Source organism: Cetorhinus maximus, chromosome 15 (genome assembly GCF_964194155.1).
Source record: "Cetorhinus maximus chromosome 15, sCetMax3.hap1.1, whole genome shotgun sequence".
Classification (NCBI taxonomy): Eukaryota; Metazoa; Chordata; class Chondrichthyes; order Lamniformes; family Cetorhinidae; genus Cetorhinus; species Cetorhinus maximus.
This window is the reverse complement of record NC_135893.1, coordinates 7,974,058-7,989,979: the sequence shown is the minus strand read 5'-3', so window position 1 is coordinate 7,989,979 and position 15,922 is coordinate 7,974,058. Positions and strand designations below refer to the sequence as shown.

Below are 15,922 nucleotides of genomic sequence, written 5' to 3'. Positions count from 1 at the left end.
CAGAAAGAAAGGTAAGGGGGGCGGGGGGTGCATCTAGGGACAAGATTACAGAGTTCATATGGGGGTAGCTGAGTAAGGTAAATTAATTTATCTCAATCATCTGATCTATGATTTGATGGCAAACTGGCAGCCGGATAAAGTTGATTTTGGTGTGTGTCAACATATATATTAAAGCTGACCCCAAGCCTGAGCCTACTTGACAGTTGGAAGTATATTCAAGGCTCTAACAGATTTTTTGTAATCCCAATTGTATAAGTTATTCAAACACAGGGATCACTGATTGGAATGTAATTTAAAAGATCTTTTATTACTACTCCCCAATTTTAATCGCTCCAGTGTCCACACCTTTTTGCCTGGGGCCCGAGCTCTAGAATACCCTCCCTACACCTCTCCGCCTCACCTACCTCACTTTCCTCCTGTAAGACACTCCTTAAAACCTACCTCTTTGACCAAGCTTTTGCTCATCTGACCCCATATCTCCGTATGTGGCTCGGTGCCATACTTTGTTTATAATGCTCCTATGAAGCACCTTAGGACATTTTGTTATGTTAAAGGCACAAAGACAACTGAAACTAGTGTATCAGCTAGTACAATCAAACATGTCCCTTACCATTCATTCTATGCCACTGTGCATTGGCGCACCAACAGAGTTTCTCGTCATTTTCCGAGATAAATCACATGAACATGTGAGAAGAAAAGGCCATCAAGTCCAAACCAGCCTGGGAGAGAGCGGGGATGGATGGAAGAAAGGAAAAACTTGCACTTACATAATGCCTTTCAATACCTCAGGATGACCCAAAAGGTTTTACAGCTGCCAAGATACTTTTGAAATGTCATTACTGTTATAATATAGAAAAGTTGGCAGTCAATTTGCAAGGCAAGGTCCCACGCAAAGCAATGTAATAATGATCAAATAATCTGTTTTAGTGATATTGATTGAGACACAAATATGGTCCAAAGCACGGTGGAGAATTTTTCTAACCTTTTTGCCACGAGATCTTTTACGTCCACCTGACAGCGCAGCTGGGGACTTGGCTTAACATCTGAGCATTAAAATGAAATGCAAGCAGGTGTGCCTTGAAGTAGTTTGTAACCATGTCCACCAATGGTTCACTACTTAACTGCAAATTTTTGAAAGAGGCAAAAAAATGATGGAAAAGGCTGTCTTGTTGCCTTGCAAGAAGATTATCTCCATATATGACATGACATGGTACAGTAATTTTGATGGTACAATTAGAAATAAATGCAACCCAATTCACGTGTATCAAACATCTTCCACCAAGGTTTCATTATTACAGTGGCTCTGCAACAATTTCATAGACAACAGTGCACCATCATTAAGATAAAAGCAAAATACTGCAGATGCTGGAAATCTGAAACAAAAACAGAAAATGCTGGAAAAACTCAGCAGGTCTAACAGCATCTGTGGAGAGAAAAACAGAGAACGTTTCGAGTCTGTATGACTCTTCTTCAGAGCTCTGAAGAGTCATACAGACTCGAAGCATTAACTCTGTTTTTCTCTCCACAGATGCTGCTAGACCTGCCGAATTTTTCCAGCATTTTCTGTTTTTGTTTCAGTGCACCACCATTGTTGACAAGCAGGTTCGTCAGTCTACTAAAACACTGGAAAAGATCACTAGAATTTCTCCTAATGTGAAAATCTGTTTTTTTAATCTTAATGGAGTAAAGGACACTTCATGAGCAAAAGCTCCAGACTATGCACATTTCAAAGAGGTCTATAATCTAGTTATAAATTATGCAGCTATATTACTGTATATAAAGTACAGAAATGGCAGAGTAGCTTTTCATCTCCTTTTTAATGAATCCCATTAAAAAGTTCAATAAAGCTTGAAATTTCAGGATTTCTATTCATTCAATTACTAATCCCATCAAAAGGACATGTTTCAGATGCAACTTGTCCACTAATTAGCAACAATGAACTAATCGAAACATCTATAGTGGAAATTATCGTGGCTGGTCAACATTTAACTGTCAGGATCGCCATGGAAATTATTTTACTTAAAACATCCACACCACCCATCTCTTTTCCTCTCCCCAAGAATGATAAAATGTTTCATAAATCCAGGACTGATCAGAAAAGGTTCATATACAGTATACCAAAACGTCAGCTCATTGACAACTCATCGGCTAAAACTGCAAGTCTCATTTAATAGACTCTATTAAGAACCAAAACAGCAATTTAAAATGCCGACATGTAAAATGCTTGTATTCTTTATTGAAGTGACTTGAAAGAAAACATAAAATGATTTCAACAGTAAACAGATTCTGAATTACCAATCACTATCCAGGGAAAAAAGCCTTTGATTTAAAAGAACCATAACCCTATAAAGCATCTTCAATAAGTCAAATCCAGATGTAATCCATAACTAACAGTGAAACTACAAAAGTAAATTGCCTGCATGCTACAAAATATTCAGCTGAAAACAATCCAAAGATGAAATCTCCATTAACTAAGTTAGAAAGGCCGTGAGTAAATAGATATAATTTGAATACATATTAAGCAAATGCAAACAATTTAACAAAGACAAATGGAGCAGATGATAATGGTTTTAAAATTTAAGATAGGCCAACAGATGCATTTCTGTTGATAACATGGAGATAATGACATTCCATATTGTCATCAAAATAACTAACACATTTGCTGCTGCTAACAGCTAATTAAAATAAAATTGAACTAGTTAGAAACAGGCTGCTCCTATCTCAGTCGAATATTGTTGCCAACCACAACATACCATTAAAATTAGGGCTGTATCCCTCAATGGATCCACAAGTATATCCAATGTCAGCTGTAGATTCGTTGGGAGCATTCATGCCTCTGAACCAGAGGGCTGTGGATTCAAAGTCCACCCAAGAGACTTGAGCACAATAATCAAGTGTCACAAGCAAAATGTGTGTGTTCCTTTTTATTCATGATCAATATGTGTATGTTTTTTTAACCTCAGAGTGATTGTCCCAATTTGAATAACCCAGCAGCTAACCTTTGAGTTTTTAAAAAATATATTTATTATTACACACTTGCCGCTGATGTTTAAAATGCAATGTCTCACTTACTCAACTCACTCACAAAGATTAGACACAGCTGAAGGTGAAACAATACAAATACAATTCATGATTGTCTCAGTCTCTTTCATAGCAGGCCTAAAGTTTGTCAAGTGAACTGATGCTTTAGGTGAAGGTCTTGTAAGGCAGAGGATTTTCAGTAAACTGTGAGGCTTCTTGTAGTGGAATTTCTCAGTGCAAGTTCTCAGGTGAACTTGAAGTTGGGACGGGGCGGGGAGGGCGCACGAGCGAGTCCTTCTCGAACTTTCACGGTGTTGTTGTTTATTACCTTGACTGTTTAGATGACTCACAGCTGTTTGATGGCTTTCGGATGGAACTCTGTCTGTAGAGCATCATTTTGCTGTTATTTTAAAAGCAGGCAACAAATGGCTTCCTCACCGTGTGACTTGTACAAGTTCAAACTCCTTTTCCAAAGAGGAGTGGTGTGTTGATTACACCTCCTATGTTGTCATTTGACACCTTGAAATTCACTGAGTCTGTTTTGGATGGGAGACCAATGGAATGTTGATGGGATCCATTCACATTCAACTGATACACATTGAGCTTCAATGTTTCTTTTGTCCATGGTGAAATAAAAAGATGGACCAACTGGAATGCTATGGTCCTTTCATTGATGGTCCATCCTTAAATAAAGGGGTGTGTGAATTTCCCAGATGGCTGTGAATGTCCATAATTAATTAGGTATTTTGAGACTCAGGACTGCCTGGAGCTCAGAATGCCAAAAGTCACATGGTTTTCATTTTAATAGTCTGTTTGTGTACAAAATTTTAAAGTATTGACTGAAATTTCATAACTTACTGGAAGATAACACAAGGCTGATACTCCAGTGCAGTACTGAGGGAGTGCTGCACTGTCAGGGGTGCCAACTTTCAGATCAGATGTTAAACTAAGGCCCTCGAAGGTGGAGGTAAAAGATCCGCTGGCACTATTTTCATGAAGAGCAGGAAGTTATCCAAAGCATCTTGTCCAATATTCATCCCTCAACCAACCTCACAAAAATAGATTATCTGGTCATTATCACATTAGTTTGTTGGAGCTTGCTATGTGCAAATTGGCTGCTGCGTGTTTTCTACATCACAACAGTGAATACAGTGTTGGCTTGGTACTTTGTTGGCTGTGAAACACTTTGGGACATCCTGAGGTCTTGAAAGGTGCTACATAAATGCAAGTCTTCCTTTCCTTATAATGAAGAGCAGCCATGAAAACCCAGAAGTTGTCGAGGTCTACACTAGGGGAGGAAATTGGCCAAGGTTCCCACTACTGAACACTATCCAGCAACCCCTGCACGAAGTGCCAGTGTATCAGATGAGGGCAGGATTGGATTTAACTGTGCATGCTTCCACTAAACTCACAAGTAATGGCCAGTGTGAGCTACTTGGAGGCATCCAGTACATCCGGAACAAACCAGTAAGTAATCAGGGGTAAAGAGGAAGATAAAAAAAATTTATTGCAAATTTGATTTTTCCACATGCAAGAGATTTGTGTTGTTGAAACAGAAATACCTGGGATGCACACTCAATTCTCGGAGTAGAAATAAACCCAGTAATGAGGCTTTGTGGACTGTGCACATACATAACATGGAAATTACAGTTTAATAAGCAAATGAAGGTTTGACACACTAAAACTATGTGTGGAATTTAATTTAACTGAAGCAGGTCCAGCCTATCAATTGGAGAACTAATGGGAAATCCACTTAGCTTCTGAGAGAGAGAGAGGACCAGCTGAATTAAGTGACTGCCAGGCACTTGACTGGGCAATTCTGGGCCTTCCCTGGGAATCAGGACCCTGGGAACAAAAGTCCCGCCTGAGATCTGCCTGCCAGCAGCACCACTGGGAGCTGCTGGTACTGCTCCAGGGTCTTCAATAGAAATCGTCATGGGATCCCTGGACTCAAGTAAGTGAAGGCGGGATGGGGGTTGCTGGGACTGGGACTGGGACAGGGGCAGGGGCAGGACGGGCGGGAGGGCAGGACGGGCAGGACGGGCGGGCAGGCGGGCGGGCGAGAATCGGAGGCAGAGCAGGGGAGTGGCCGCTGAAAGCCACCCCCTTCCCAATGCTGGGTCCCCAGATCAGGCACCAAGTGCCTTTGAAAGAGAACTCCCCTAAATGGCCACAAGCAGATCCAACAAGGTTTGCTGGGCTGCCTTTGGGAGGTATGGGAGAGCCGTACCTTTGTATGTAATCCCCGATAATCAAGGATAATTGGTGTCAATTGGCTCAATAATGACCCAACTTAATCACGGGAGGTTTTCCCCCCACCAGCCTCTCCCAGGATTAAATGGGCCCAGCTGCCATGTTTCCCTCCGTGACGGGCTGCATTAAATCCAGCCCTATGTTACAGCTCCGGTTAACATAACTGTACACAAAAACATAATACAGGTCTGGTTCAGCTACAATAAGTTCTGTATTTTGGTTGCAGCACAAGAGACTGTCCATCCTTAAGATCAAAAAGGTGTACAGGTAACTTGTCCAATTCATACATATTTCAACAGACCACTAATGCTCTTTATGTTTACTGAATCAATGCAGCGACATTCATGACACAGATATTGATTACACAAACTTCTATAAAGTCTAATGGAAGAGATTCTGCAATTAAAAAAGGGGAACTAAACACCATTAGTCAAGTAATCCTTAAGCTATATGACTTACTTAATGACTCTATTTTTGCTTTTCCATTTTGTAAATCCTTTTTAGATATTACCTTGTGCTCAGTCCTGTGTGTACAATACTCTCCACATATGAAAGTACTGCAAATATCTGTCAAAAAAATTACATAATTTTGTACATAATGTCTAGAAAGAAAAATCTACACACTTGGGAACTTAGCACGAGGTTTCAAAGTAGCCACCTAAATGCTTTAACATTTTTATTATTTCAGCAAAATGAAGTATCATCTTGCCTCAACTTTATTGGATGTTTTGATCATTAAATATTTATGCACATCTGCCAAAGTGATCAATGTTTTCAAACAAAATTCTTTTCCAACAAATACAAAACTATTCAGTAGGTCATATGTTGCATTTACCAGCAGAAATCAGTATAGAAATATAGACAGACGAAATAACACTGACAATTACAAATATCCAAATGAGAATTTTTAAAAATGTACACACAGTAAGTTTTACTACAAAAAAAAACTGTCAGCAAGAGTCTGTATGCGTCAGATTCAAGAATGGGATTTCCTGACACCTTTATTTCATTAGGTTGCAACAGACTCATATCCTCCCTGAGCTCTCAAAACAGCCATGTATAAAGCTAAAGCAAGCATGCTAGACATGTCTGTTTGGTACCTTTTCTAATGCACCTGGACTTTAGGAAAGGACTAATGAATGTTAAAACTAACTGATTTAATAAGGGTTAGATATGCATATAACAAAAGCCCTCCTTCACACTTTATATGATGCCAGTCTATTAATAGTCTAAATTTTAAGCTATACTATAATTATAATGAGTTGTGGTTCCTGCAAGGTAAAACATTACCAATTGGCAGGATAACAAAGCCACCATGTAGGATGTGTATTTACTAGGACTCTGCTCAAAAACAGGCATCCAACAAAAATGTATGCCAACTTCAGCTTTAAATATTTAACTGACTCTTAGTTAATATGTATGTAATCACAATCGTGGCATAATAAAGGAAAATCAAACTAAGATTAGCAACTGATTTGAAAATGGATTTTCTACATTACGGATGAATTTATATTACTGGACAGGAAAAGCTCATATTGCAGAATACTTGGATGTCCACTTTGAAACTCCTCCATAGTGCAAGAGCAAATTTTTACTTTTGTTTTTCACTATTGTTAAGGTTAAATTGATTAAAAACCTGGTAACTCATCCAGAGAACCAATAACCAAGTTCATCCAGTTGGTAGCTGACACCTACAGTCAAGGAAGGTCCCTGGTTCAAAACCTGATCCCTGCCAAGTTAATGAACTTTAACCAGGAAAAATCAACCAGGTCTTGTTGACTCCCTGGCCATTCTTCCTAAAAGTGCACATTTGTGACCAATGGACAAAGAAAGGATCAGGTTCAGCTATGATATTGCCCCATTGATGAATAGCGTGCCAACATTCACCATTAAGATACATATAAAGATAATGGCCACTGGGCTAGGTACTGAAGATAGAGGAGTGTCCATAGGATCATATTCCAGCATGGACTTCTTACTTCAAGGGGGAAGTGGCATGATGACATTTTTTCTTGTGACAAAAATCATCTGGTATGCAAACTTGACACAAATGGAGCCTAATGTTTGAGATTTAAATTATACAAAATACAATTTGAATCAAATATTCCTTAAATGAAAACTCCAAACTCCAAATAAATTTCATTTAAAAAGCAGAACAGTATCCAACTCCTCGCACAAATTCACAGCTATTTCAACCCAACAATAACTTTCTAGGTAGCAATTCTCCATTTATCCGAAGGCAGCCATTAAATGCCTTGGAATACAGAAAGATGGTTAGCAGTCTTTTTTGCCACAAGAGTAATCGTAGAATCCTAGATTCCTACAGCACAGAGGGAGGCCATTCGCTGAGTCTTTAAAAGAGCTATCAAATTAGTCCCATACGCCAACGTTTTCCACATGACCCTGCAAATTAGTCCTCTTCAAGTACCTGTCCAATTACTCTTAATATATTCTAGATCTTAACGGCCATCTGTGAGAAGAAGTTTTTCTTCAAACTGTCTTGTACAGCCTGTTAGTGTACAAAGTGGGCATTCAAGTATTCTGCAATGTGAGCTTTTCCTTTCCAGTAATATAAATTAATCCATACTATAAAAAATCCATTTTCAAATCAGTTGCAAATTTTAGTTTGATAAAATTGTCCAATATTTGAAAAACAAATATTTGTACTTTGATTGTCACAGTTTTTCCTGCTGCTGCTCATTTTAGCCAGCGGTGAAAAGCCTGTATCTCATGAGAAATTATCAAGGAATAATCAATATCTATCAGTAAATAATTAACATATACTTCCAAAATGATGGGTTTTTCATGTAGATGAAATAGTGGCAAGTAATAGATGTTGAAGGAGCGTTCTCTGTATAACATGGAGGTTTGCACCTTGGAGCTTTCTTCCAAAATAACTATTTATTTAAATTCCAGAACAGTTAACAGTTCAATTCAACTACTATAACAACTCACATACCCTCGATCAGTGCTCTAACCTGCACTTTGGAGTCAAGATTATAGACCAACATTGAAGGCACAGAAAAAGGCAACATCTCAAAATGTTTAGCAGCTCCTCATTAGGTGTTTCATAACTTTCATGTACATTTGGACCTCAACAATCACTGAAATTAGTATTTGAAGTGTTAAAAGTTGAAGTTTACTGCCACAGGGTTCATTAATCCTGCTTTACACCCTTTAAGGGCAAAAGCAGGTGCAGAAAAAGATGAAATATGAAATATTAATCACTGTTTAAACAAATGAGAACTGCATAGGCAGTTATTAAATGAATTTGAAATTTTACTTTAAAAAATAAATTTACCATCCTCTGCTTTCAGTTGAGGAAAATAACTGATTTCCTAAAAGTAACAAACAACATTTTATTGTGCAAAGCAAGTCAACTGAACTTCAGCTACCACAAAATGCACAATTCCAGTAATAAGTTAACAGAAGTTTTTACTGTGAAAATCAAAATCCAATGACAATGTACTTGAAATAAAAATTAAAATGTACAAAGTTAAATGTTTTTTTTAAACTATTTACAAAGTTTCTAGTAACAGCTTCAAATTTCTGGGAATGCTCATTTCACAATGAGGTTACAGTAACAATGAGTGACGTTTGAATCTGAACTGCTTATTGAATTGTAATATTCATAATATACAAATGCCTAAAGCTTTCCAAAAACCTAATCAAAATTATGGGCATCACATGTGTAGTGACAGAAAAAATATTGCTACAGTTTACCTATGTAATTGTGTTGAATTTAATTTGAATCGTTAAAATGGATGTTAGTTATTCAATCACGAGACCAAATAATCACATGATCATTTTCCTATATCCACATCACATAATATTGAGGCAAAGTGCCTTCTAATTTTGTCTTTAATTCCAGAAACCAATAGTCGTGTCTTAATACTTTTACATATTTAAATTTTTTTAAGTATTCAAAATACCAGTGTTGTACCATAATCTGACATCTATAAGAGTCAAATGATCTTATAACCACAGTCTGCTGGCAATTCTTTTCGGGTATTACATTTCACAAATAAAATCCAAAATGGATAAACATTCATTATTATGGTTTATGACTATAATAGTTCTCCAAGGCTTAAATTGGACTAGTTTGACATCCTTTGGTGAATATCATTTCCCTACTTTTTCTTATGAATGCCTTCATAAAATGAGACATACTTTGCTTGAAACAGGTTTAACAGGTCATTATTTGTTTTTCTTCAAAGCTCAGAACTCACAGTCAACTTATTTCAGAGAATTTTACTTATATACTATAGCACCAAAAAAAAACAAACACATTAACAGATTCCCTGGAGGCTGGTATAAATTTTACAACCTTCACTTCCTTTTCTATTGTTATATATGAAAGTGGACTACTTGCCCACTTGCCGCACTAACAGCTCTGACCTAAACTTTACATCAATCTATTTGATAAATACCATTCTCTACACCAAGTATCGTATGTACAAAATGTTTCAACTGGCATTCAAATATTTATACGAGTGACAGTGAGGTTTAAGTTTGTGGAATAAAAATAGTTTCTTTTACCATTCACGTCTTCAAATGTCATCTCTTCAGAAAGTGAATTTTACATTACTGCAGTTTAAATGTCATAACTGAAGCAACACAAAGAATTCGCATCAACATGTCATGCCAAGAGATGTAAACCAATATGGAAAAAAAAATTACTGTTGAAATAAAATTGAAATCATGTTTTATCTAAAGCGCCAGAATATTTTCTTTTGTAAGTGTACTCAAGTCAGTGCATAAAACATACAGTAATTCAATTCCAGCAGCAGAATTTTACAACATACCACAACTCCTCTAATGTTGCACAAGAGCATTCCTCATTCTGGGATATCAAATGCAAATGCTGTTGTGCTAATCTTTAATTATATACAAATAAGTAAAGAGTTATACTTGCACATTCAAAACAGATCCTCTTGGGGTCAAAGACTCGGTTTGATAATATTTAAAAAGGCCAAAAAAGAATGTTTGAAACCTTGCCATTTGCATTATAGACTTTGTCCGAACTAAAGACAGTGTGTGTGCACATTGAAGCTAGTAACAACACTACTGCTTCACTGATCTTATGTAGCACCACAAATCATGAAATTTTACCTAAACAAAGGATTGTGCTGCAGATATAATGTACACTTTACTCACAACTTAGTCTGGTGATCAACACCATGATGTTTCAACTGGATATATTTAACAAACTGCTTTAAAAACTGCTAAAAAAAAATACAGCAACACACCTTAACTGCTTCCCAGTTAGGTGCTTGTGGCTAAGTTAAATGTTGTTTGATACATGGATTCATTTTCCAGGTTTAAGTAAAATCATTTGCGCTTTGATACATTTTCCACCAGAGTTACTACAGGCTTACTGACTTGGGTTACTTCAGGCTTGTTGACTCATGAATGTGATCTCGTGAGATCAGTGACATTTTGGGCAATTGTGCTTTATAAAAGGTTTAGTCTTTAAATGGCAGAAAACATCTGCTTGGTTCAACTAAATTTAAATCAGTCCAGGCCCATGGTATCCTAGCGTCTATTCTTTAAATCTTTAAAATGCAGTTCACATAGAAGTTAAACAAAGAGCTTTGAAGTCTTTTATAAGCTTATAATAACAAAAACTTAGCATTAATTCATTTGAAGAACAAGTATGAAATGATCTTTCAACTGCCACTGTAAAATGGATGATTCATCTCATTTGTCGTTCACTGACACAATAGCTGGCATGACCATGACCCCCATTTCAGAAGGAGCTGTATTTACAACCAAAACTGTGGATGCTGTAAAAGCCCACAAATTACTTTTCCTAAAACTTCATTGCATTGCCAGGAGTCTGTTGTTGTGAAATTATTAATCGTGGAGCTAAAGGTGGCCTTACATGCTACATTTTAAAGCTGCAATATTGTACTGCTATTAACAGCTCCCAATGAGAACTGTGGTGTAAATCAAGATCAACACTGACTAATCAGTGTCAAAAATAGTTTTGTTTGGATCTATCCTTTTGTTATATGTTGCAAAAAAGTGAAATAGCAAAACTGTGTGACTTACGTATTTTATTAAATATGTCAGAAACACTGATTATACTTTAGTGCCCTTATTAAAAAGAAATGCAGCATTTAACAAAGGAGGTAACAAGTAATTTTACATTTTAAAAGTTTGTTGATTGAAACAGTCTCCCCTAAATGTACAACAAATCAGAGTGTTGTACATTAAATTCACAATTCTTCCCACACTTGCATTTGCAGCAAAGTACTATAAAAAGATAAAAGTTACAACTAATGTTATATGGAAGAACTGGTTCCAGGTTTTAAAGAATATGTTGTTCATAAGCATGCTGCACATCAATACTATAAATCCATTTGTCAAATTTACACAAATTCTTTCTGATCCTTGTTTCCTTTGGACAATAGCACAGCTGTTGTAAACATAGCATAGTGCAACATATTAAAACAGAAAAATATATGTAAATAGTGCAAGATGTTTTACAGTGTGCTCAACCAATACAGACAAAACTCATTTTACAGCAGTAATTAGGAGCTTGCTATTGTAGCCTTATTGTGGTATTTTGTTCTGGTCGCTGGGGAATGAGGAAACAAAGATAACAGAGGAAATTGTGCACTGTATATTCAGATCCTGCTTGCTGTAATCTCAGACACACTGAATGAGAAGTTGAAGCTTAGAAACATGAAACAAAACTCAAGCAAATACACTAATGCATAAACCCACTAAAACAAACAGACCAAGTCATTAAAATTTGTTACTGAAGACCACTCGCTGATGCATCACTTTCAACAGCCATTGAAAATACTAATGTAATCCTAGCCAATTCTATCATGCAGTCAGATCGAATGACATTCCTAGAGCTGCCTGCCAAGCACCAATTGCCAAAGTACAATAATCACTCAAGTACTCTAGGTTTCGGAAGCTTTTCTATCAACAGTTCCAGAGTAGTGTTCTTTTTTGTGTGTGTGTATAAAACACTTTTTTGTCTTTTTAATTTTCTCTTTGTGTATAATTAAGACTGCTGGGTGGCTGACTAGGCACGCTGTGCTCCGTGGTGATCGGAGACACATGTGCAACACAGTAGCATGGAGATGATAATGAGACAAAGGCAATAAAAGCTTTCTGATTCCTCCGCAAAACAAACCTTATACATTAACAAGTCAAGCAGGTCCTATTTTAGTGGTCAGTGTTTGCTAGATCTAAGGTATTGTGTAAATACATGATAAAAAGCTAATCACATACTTTGTACAGTTACCAGGCAAAAACATAAAAGGCATTCCACTTTCAGACACTCCCACACAAGTTCTGCCACATTAGAAAAATAGTGATAAAAGAGATAACTGAAAGGAAAAGGTTTTTGTTTCAGCTTTCATTTTTTTCATGCCAGCCCTTCCTCTCAGCCTAGTCTGTACAATCTGTTAATCTTCAAAATTCCTTGAGGTGACAGCAACAACTTTACCGCAATTCTAGCAGCTGTTCAGCTGACCCCAGTGGACCTTCTCCGTGGCCTGGGCCTAATCCAACAACCAGGCTAAACAATGTCAGCGCTGCTGTATCCGTTAACAGCCACAGCCCATGGAGAGAAGGCACTTGCTAACAAAGAGGCCTGCTGCTTTGCTTCTCAGTCAAGCTTGGCCAGGACAGAGCTGCCAAGTTAAAAAGAACACACCGTTGTACATGTACAGCAAAGGAAATCAGAGCTGAATGGTTACCGGAGTCAGTGCAGATTGTGGTTTCTTTCACACTCTACGCTCAGCTGTGCTGCAGACACTCCACATGCCTGACGTAGTCTTCTTTATCCAGACACCAGTGAAGGAGAACAAACCTCCAACAACAAGCATCAGGAAAAACCAGGACTGGAGTCTAATACACAAAGGAGCTGGATTGTGATTGATGACTGTTCTTAATGGCATGGTCAGCCAGAAAATGCATCAGCAAGCAAGATATTACAGACAGTATCCCTGGAGTCATCTGCATCTCAGATCCATAGCTATCGCGTGGAATATAAATGCACACCTCAGATGAACATATGCAGATCAAAAAAGGATCGACAGGAAAAAGAACTGTTTGTCAAGTGTCTTTTGACAATTCAAAGCAGCAGGCCAAGAAACGTTTCTATGCTTTATACTGCAAAAGGACTCAAAGCAAGCATTTAGATGGCAGCTAATTAAAATATAATGTCGCCAAAATTCATGGCTATAAATGAAAGACACACAAAATATTATTTTATCAGGCTAGCTTATCAACAGTTATGCCTCTCTCGTCCTGAAAGCATGACAGATCAATAAAAATTGAACACCACGTAGCTTTAGCTTGCTGTGCTGAGACACACTGTACATTAGCCTCTCAATAAGAGGCGCCTCATGGGAAAAGCACCGCTTGAAAATAAGCTCCATAACCAAGTGTCTTTGTAAGTGTTCCACACCTGTCATAGATGAAATCAATCCCAAATTCCCAAAACCACAGAAGCAGGCATGCCATTTTCAACCGTGAATTAATCAAAGACAATTTTTCTAATCAACTGTGGATGTACATGGGGAATAAGAAAACAGCAATGAATACTATTATTCCTAACAACAAAGCATTCATTAATTCTTGAGGACTATGATTGAAGCTCACTAGAGAGGGTAACATGAAATGCTCCAAGGTAGTTTGTGTTGGATTTTTAAATAACCTTTCACCAGGTCAGCAAACAGAACCACTTGACTAAATTAGCATTAATATACTTTGTTTCTAACCATTCTGTTTCCCATTGTTTGAGCCAATATATTTTAAAAGCGGGACTTTAGAAGATTTTCTTCAGGCGGACACTGCAACAGCCATATTCAGCTGTGCAGCTGTGTTTTGGTAAATTGGGCATGACAATAGAACAGCCATACAAATCAACTGTAACTATGTATTAACCCTTTGCTGTAAAGGGATGTGACAAACTCAATAGTTATTTTTTTTAATTGATTTGGCATTCCAAAGATCTGAATTCAAGTCACTTGTCACCAGCAAGACATAAAATAGCAACAACAAAACAATCTATTACAGGAGAAGGCCATTTTACCCCAGTGAAGACAATTTTAAAATCTCAATCTTTGAAGTAAATAGGCCTGGATGATGCTGAAACGTATTCATTCACATAGGAAGTGCAATGTTTAATTTTTTTTAAAACATGCAAGATTACCCATATTCCAATAAATAAACACCGTAACTCAGTTTCAAACACCCGAGGGCATAAGATTTCTGTTTCAAGTAGGGCATTTTTTTCAATTATTTAATGCTCACCAGGCTGCATAGTAGCAATTTTATGCCATGTTCTATTTTTATGAGTAGGTTGGAAGAGAAATACAAACATTTTCTATTTATACACTCAATTATGAATCAATTATTTAATGTTTGTGTCATAAATATAGCCATTTGGCTATTTTTATCTGCAGCTAATAAAACTCTGATTCAAGTGTAACATTCCCTCAGCAAATGAGTTAAGTATTTACCTGTACTCCATTGTATTAAATTTATTTGTGTAAGGGTCAAACACTGTCAAAATTAATCTATGGAGGTAAAGTGCCTGCAACTGGCTTAGTGGTAGTACTCTTGTCTTTGAGTCAGAAAGTCTTGGATTCACACCTCAGTTTGGAGATTTGAACACAAAATCCAGGCTGACAACAATGCATTTATCACATAACAGATAGAACATTCGATGATTATCAGCATCTTCTTTTCCTTTGTTTATTTGTTCTCTCAATAATTTTCTTGCGTTCTTGGTGCTCTCGGTGCAGTACTGAGGGAGCACTTCATTGTCTGAGGTGGATGAGACGTCAAGTCGAGGCGCATCTACCCTCTTAGGTGGGTGGGAAAGATCCCATGACACTATTTGATGTAGACCAGGAGAATTCAACCTACATCACTAAAAAAGATTATCTGGTCATTTATCTCATTGCTTTTATGGAGCCTTGTCTGCTATATTTCCGTGTGTTTCAAAAGAGACATTTCAAAAATGCTTTAGGACATCCAGAGGTCATGAAAGGTGCTATCTAAATGTAAGTCCTTTCTTTTGCTTTATTACAATTGTGTCTCCACAGGGACCAATAACAGTGTATTAGAAAGTAATTTCAGGCTTTGCTAAAAGCACAATACAGTTTTCCATTAAAGAGCTTCAGTTTAGTGGTTGTGAGCTAGTTATTTAATATGCATCCTACAACGTCATGTTAAAAGTGACTACATGTATCTGTGGCTACAGTGCAAGCACAAACACTGCTTTCAGTGACAAAGAATCCAGCTCCGGGTTTCACTGCAGCTCCCATTTATCACACAACCCTGTCATGTTGAGCACCATTAACAGATAATGAAAGGAGACAACGGGTGCAGTTACAAGCAAAGCACTCTGCATTCTACAGGCCTAAGCATGTAGCCAGGGGAGCTGACAGCCTCAGCTGAATATCCTAGACACTTAACAGTCTCTGTAACTGAAACAATAAAACTTTACTTTTCCTGAATCAAAACACCTTTTGTTTGAACTGTTTTGCAGTAACAGTGGGCATTGTGCTATGGGACGGCCCCAGAGAATGAAAGATAAGCAAGAATAGTAGAGGTAGTTTAGTGACTGATTAAATCAGACAGTTATGTTCTATTTTAACTCTCAGTCTATAAA

At 37.4% G+C, this 15,922-nt stretch overlaps 1 protein-coding gene across 9 annotated transcripts in view; it reads right to left on the bottom strand.

The window, feature by feature from the left end:
* The window catches only part of rerea (arginine-glutamic acid dipeptide (RE) repeats a), a 500,784-nt gene that overhangs the window by 431,521 nt on the left and 53,341 nt on the right, over positions 1-15,922 (bottom strand). The window contains exon 1 of one of the 9 annotated variants that reach the window (XM_078557839.1): positions 12,996-13,135. The exons of the other annotated variants lie outside the window; for them this stretch is intronic. The gene's annotated coding sequence lies outside the window, so the exon portion shown is untranslated. Of the gene's footprint in view, positions 1-12,995; positions 13,136-15,922 lie in introns of those variants that run through there. 9 annotated transcript variants of the gene reach the window in all.